The sequence below is a fragment of the Phyllopteryx taeniolatus genome, chromosome 8 (assembly GCF_024500385.1).
Source record: "Phyllopteryx taeniolatus isolate TA_2022b chromosome 8, UOR_Ptae_1.2, whole genome shotgun sequence".
Taxonomy (NCBI): domain Eukaryota; kingdom Metazoa; phylum Chordata; class Actinopteri; order Syngnathiformes; family Syngnathidae; genus Phyllopteryx; species Phyllopteryx taeniolatus.
In genome coordinates, this window is record NC_084509.1 from 9,853,289 (window position 1) to 9,860,112 (window position 6,824).

Consider the following 6,824-nt stretch of genomic DNA (forward strand, 5'->3'; position numbering starts at 1 on the left):
GGGTAGAGGACTTTAAATACTTGGGGTCAACCGTCCAGAGCAATGGTGAGTGTGGTCAGGAAGTGAAGAAACGGCTCCAAGGTGTCAGGTGTGTTATGTGACAGAAGAGTCTCTGCTAGGATGAAGGGCAAAGTTTATAAAACAGTGGTGAGGCCAGCCATGATGTATGGATTAGAGACAGTGGCACTGAAGAGAAAACAGGAAGCAGAGCTGGAGGTGACGGAAATGAAGATGTTGAGGTTCGCTCTCGGAGTGACCAGGTTGGATAAAATTAGAAATGAGCTCATCAGAGGGACAGCCAAGGTTCGATGTTTTGGAGACAAAGTTAGAGAGAGCAGACTTCAATGGTTTGGACACGTCCAGAGGAGAGAGAGTGAGTATATTGGTAGAAGGATGATGACGATGGAGCTGCCAGGCAAGAGAGCTAGAGGAAGACCAAAGAGAAGGTTGATGGATGTCGTGAGGGAAGACATGATGGCAGTTGGTGTTCGAGAGGAGGATGCAGGAGATAGGCTCTCATGGAAAAGGATGACGCGCTGTGGCGACCCCTAAGGGGACAAGCCGAAAGGAAAAGAAGAAGAAGAAGAAGACACAAAGGCAGCGGAACCGGGTGGGGAACTAGGGGCACATGCCCCCCACTTTTGACATATGTGCCCCTGTGTGTGTGTGTGATATGCCCATTTTCAGGAATGGAAAATTTTGATGGGGGAACACTTGATGGAGAGAGAGGGGGGGGGGAGACACAGAGAGAGAGAGATATTGAGATTTTATCTTCTACTAGTTACTGCTGCTGGTGGACGACTGGTTAGCACATCTGCCTCACAGTTCTGAGGACCCGGGTTGAAATCCGGCCTCGCCTGTCTGGAGTTTGCATGTTCTCTCTGTGCCTGCATGGGGTTTTCTTCAGGTACTCCGGTTTTCTTCCACATCCCAAAAACATGCATGGTAAGTGAATTGAAAACTCTAAATTGCCCATAGGTGCGAATTATTGTTTGTTTATATGTGCCCTGCGATTGGGTGGCGACCCGGTCAGGTTGTGTCCAGAGTCAGCTGGGATAGAGTCCAGCACCACAGCGACCCTAGAGAGGATAAGCGGTATGGAAAATGGATGAATTTACTTATGGGTCAATACAGTATATTTAAAGGGGCATGTATTCAACAAAATTTGTTAAAACCGTCATAATGACTTGACAGGAGTTCATGAATAAAATGATCTGTGAAAACAAAAAATAATTACCCGCTGGCACACTCATTCTGGACACACACCTTCAGCCTCTCCAGAAAATGACCTTATTTGTAATGGAGTTTTATGACACTGTTATCAGTTTGAAGTTTTATTTTTTGGGAGGCTGCGATGAGTGTGTCTGCGAGAACACAACAAATGATTGACACCATGTATGTCACGCCTTCTGAATCTGCAGCAGGGAATTCTTGGAAATCAAGCACAAAATGGGGCCAGAGAAAGCTGATTGTTTTCACAGATCATATTCACAGTATCATGTACGATACAAATGAAAAAACCTCTATGCAAATATTTTTTTGTAATTTCGTTTTCAAATTTTGTGAACGGGACAAATAAAGGTTCCAAATTCAAGAAATCAGAATTTTCGGTCCATTATTTCTGGGGTCAGGCATTACAGGGGTTTAATAAACCATGTAAGAAGCTGTTAAAAATTTATGAACGGAAAAGAAGAAAAGACCAAAAATATGACCAGCAAAGTTTAGTTTTAGTTTCAAGAGTTTTAAACTTCAAACCAGGTCAGTTTGACGTGCCACATAAAAGGAGTCTTAAATCCTGGTTGAAGACTCAGTAGTGCAAGAGTGAGATTTTTGTGTTATGTATTTTGTGCATTATGTAATGTAGCATATAGACTAAAGTATGAGCACACATGCGTGGGGAGTGTCACCAGAGAAGAGGCCTGTTTGCCCCCAGTCCCCTGAGATGGAAATTTATGTTGCACAATGTAAACATCCATGCATGCCTTTGTTACCACCTGCCCTCCTTTATGGAAGTCACACTCACTGACACATGCCAGTGACATCTGTGCACACAAAATAGTTTGCCTCTTGTGTTAATTTCCATAGTGCTCGTACTGAGAGGAAGACAGACAAAAAAATCCCGTTACCTGCTGTTGTTTAAAAGCTAGCTAGCGTTTGCTCAACTTTTATGCTATCAAAAAAAAAAAAAAGGGTTCCCATAGCTTTGCTAACCTTGCGACTATTCAATAAATAATACATTATGTAATTATAACAAGTGAAAAAATACACCTTACTTGTATGTTTTTTTTAAATTGTATTTATTTTTATTTTTTTTAGATGGAGCATTTTTTATTTATTTTTTTATGCCAGAAGCTCACATTCGTTCTTTTAGCCAACAACATCAAACAATTCTTTTAAATAAGGTGATGGATGGGAATATATTGCTTCTCCAAATCTGTTGCTATCTTCATTAATGCTCCCTGGTTCACATTCCTCCATGTCGGTACTGTCCCTGTTTTTTTACCGCCAAGTCCCCAAGATCTCACTCAATCATGATCTCAATAATGGTTGACATTAACTCTCTTCATTTACTGTACGTCTCGTCATCATTAGCGGCGGTTGAAAAAAAAGCCTATTTTGACAAAGTAAACAGTAGAAAGTAAAGATATCTGATTTCAAATGGGACATACAGTAAGTCATCAGAAAAATGAAGATGCAAGTAAAGTACAGATACCTGATTGAACTTTGTTACTTCCTACCACTGATCAAAAATACAGAATACTGCTGGTCAATACGAATAATGGACGACTCGTTACCACATGGTGCAGCAACCACGAGGCAACAAAACACTTTTGTCTAAGCATACAATGAGGTCACAGTTGCTATTCTGGGTTCTCTTTGTGGATGTTACTTTCACAGAATGTGCTTTTGCCGTAGCTGGCCTCAATATGTACACTATACATGCGATACATATTTCCGCAGGGGCACAAGATTTACCGCTGAGGGATGTTTTGTCACGCAGTAATGCCGAGGGCATGGCTGCAAGATCATCATTTTTTTTTATTTGGGATGACAAAAGTATAGTAATTAAAAATGGCATTTGAAAGTTGAGCTGTCTAATGTATTGTAATATGCCCTTTCCGTCTCCACACAGCACGGTACTGTGGTGGTAGCCACGGGGGAGCAGTAAAGCGAGAAGTCCCTCGATGCGAAGACCAAGAACAGGAGTTCTCCCACACGGGTGTGGCCTTTCATAAGTGCCACAACATTATCTGTTTGACTTTAAAAAAAAAAAAAATATATATATATATTTTTTTTTTTACAGTTTACAGGATAGCCCTGGGGCAGCAACAAAAGAGTCTCGGTTACGAAACTTTTGACGAGTGCCAAGTACCATGTTTATCACATCAAAAGATCCGTGAGGAAGAAGAGTTCTCACACTCTTTGTTTGTTGCTGCTGTTCTCTAAGCAGCACTTGCACTTTCCCATGCATGCACACAAGGGAATGAATAATGGTCATTCTATAGAGATATAGCCTCTTACAAACAATCAATTTGTAAAATTATGAAAAAAAAATTATGAAAGACATTCACCTTCTTGATTGGAATTGAAATTATGCAATTTATAAATAATTGGTGAATATTTACATATCCAGTTCAATAATTATGTGTTCAGTGATTTGTTTCTTCCGAATGTGATTTTCTACCCCAAAACCAAAATAAAAAGGTTAAATTTAGAAAATGAAAACAAAATGCATTTATGCTGTGGAAGTTAGGGCTCATGTTGCACTATTGTCCTGTGGATTGCCCTCACACGCCCCTTTAGGCGACACTATAAATGTGGGTGATGACTGGGAGACACAAAATGATGATTTGCAGGTGAGAACTCTTTTATTATTATTATTATTATTATTTGACGCCATTAAATTACATATTTTCTGCTTTGACAATGACAATCTAATTGTATTATTTGTATACTTGTATGTGATTAAGAATTTGGAGCCATTTAAAAAAACATTTTCTTTTTTTTGTGAATATTGAAATATAGGGCTTTTTTTAAACACTCCTCCTGAGTGAATATTACAGAGGAATATTGGGGCCATACTGAAATGGGAAAAAAACTATAAAATTACATTATTATTACTTTAAATTATGTATTTTGTGCTTTGACAATGACAATTGTAATATTTTATACAATACTTGCGTATGATTAAAAATTTGGAGCCATTTGAAAAACATCTTTTCATTTTTGTGAATATTGAAAGATAATGCTTTTTTGAAACATTTTCCTTCTGAGAGAATAATACAGAGGAATATTAAGGGTACACTGAAATGAAAAAAAGAACAGAAAACCTAACAGGAATAAGGTCATATCACAAAAAGAAAGCAAGACTATTTTCATAAGTGTGAAAGTAAACAATGGAATTCTGTATTCTTTGTTATCGAGGTTGTTGTTGTTTTATTATTCTATTTATTTCTTTTTCTTTTTTCATTTTTATTTTCACACATTTTAGATCGGTTTGCATGGTGAGAGAACACATGCATGGAGTGGGGATCTTCTCCTCTTGTCCCTGTGTTTGCTGTTCCGGCGTCTGTGGGGGCGGGACTTTTTTCACTCCTTTCTGATCTCGGGGGTGGGGGGGAACCACTGGGACGACCTCCTGAGGAGTGATGGTGGTGTGATGGTGACTCGCCCCTGTTCCGTGGGTGCTGGGGCGGTGCCAGCTGGTCCCCGCCTGGGTCCCCCGCTCTGGCTGCTGGTGGGGGCGGTGGGGCCCCCTTGTCCCTCCTCGGCCCGACTCCTCTTCTTCTCTCCGTTCCTTGCATCCCGCTGGGGTCTTCCTCTCCCCGTGGGGGAGCTGGGCGGTCCCCTGAGGGCTGTGGGGCCTGCTGTGGGGCAGCACACACACACTTCCCACGTTTTAATGCACCACACACCCATCTCTGGGGGGTGGTGGGGGATTTGGCTGTTAGGCATCAGTGCCTGGCAGCCTTGCCCCCCCTCAGCTCACTGACCTCTCCAGATTTTAATGCACCATACCACTCGGGGGGGCACTGATACACGGGGTAGGGCCAATGACTGCCTGTCGGGGACCTGGTAGTCATAGTAACAGGGGGGTAGGTGGGTTCTCACTTAGTTGCATGGCGGTGCTCCTGAGTCCGCCCCCCCCCCCGGGCTGGATGACTGCTTGGTGTTGGGGCTTCCCCGCCCCTTATCGTTCCCTTGTCGGGTGCCCCTATACGCGCTCCTTTCCAACAAACAAGGGACACTCTCCTGCCCTCGGGCTGGGCGGGGACTGGCTGCATCGTTGGCCCTGTGGGTTGGGGGGCGTCTGGCTTTCATGGGGGTGGGGGGGGTGGCGGGGTGTGTGGGGCGGTGGTTGTCATTGGGTCCCCGCGGACCCAAATTTGTGCATGTAAAACGGTGTCATTTCACTTGCATGTATCCGCAGGAACACACCCCTGGGACTCTTTCACTGGGTGTGGGGCCACACACTTATTGCGACAAATAACTCATGAGTTTGCAAATCGCTTGTGTATCCCCTCACTTATGCTCTCGTCCTGTAGGCTTTTATAATTTACACAATTAATCCCACTACACTTCAGTTGTACAGCCGGGTTCACGACCCTTGTCCTGCATGTGTCTTCTCCTGTCCTTGTCCTGTCCTTTCCTCACTGGTGTAGCACTAGAGCCCCATGCAACACTCATATTTAATGTTTCATTATTGTAGATAATGTAATGACTTACTTCTCTCAACCTGTTTGCAATTAGTGATTTGTCTTTTGTCTTTGTTTCTCTCTCTCCTCTAGAAACTTTGTTCTGTTCGACTGATCGACTCTGATTCTCAATAAACCTCGATTATAATACTAAGAAACCACAGCGGAAGCTTAAAATATCCAGTGTAACACAGTAAAACTGTTCCGGCATAAAAAGGATACAGATGTTCCATTCTGCTTGACCTAACAGGACCAAAAAAAAAAAAAAAAAAAAGGGGGGGTTTTCATACCATGACTTTTTCTTTTTTACTTTTACTTTTGACTTGTAAAATTACAACTTGCACTGTCCATCCAATCATTTTCCATACCGCTTATCCTCACTAGGGTCACGGGTGTGTTGGAGCATATCCCTGCTATATTTGGGCGAGAACTGGTCGCCAGCCAATGGCAGGGCACATACTGTATAAACATAACCATTTGCACTCACATTCAAACCTACGGGCAATTTAGAGTCGTCAATTAACCTACTAACCTACCATGGGTAGGTTAATTGAAGGGGATGTGGGATTTGGGGATGTGGGAGGAAGCCGGAATACCCGGAGAAAACCCACGCAGGCAGGGGGGAACATGCAAACTCCACACAGACGAGGCCAGATTTGAACCCGGGTCCTCAGAACTGTGAGGCAGTTCACTGTGATGGGTAAAATGCAGAGAACAAGTTTCGTGTGCATGCATGCATGTTCATGACAGTAAAACGTGATTCTTCTTCTTCTTCTTAATGAGTCAACCACCGTGCCGCCCAACTTGCAATATTTCAATATTAATTTTGTAGTTGTGATTTTGTTCCCTTGTTTCAAGCCAACTATGACTTTATACTCATAAAAAAATCTTTTAACTTTTAAGAGGACGATTTGTCTTTTTCTCATGAAGCTACAAAGTAATATTATCATGTAAAATTACATAATTTTCTTGTAATGTTATGGCTTCTCATAAAAGTATGACTTCTTTTGCAGTTATATTAAGACTTTTTCTCATAAATATTTTTTTTTTGTCTTCAAATCACAAACATTTTCTCATACAATTTCAACTTTTTTCCTCATAATGTAATATTTCCTGTTACAATGTTTT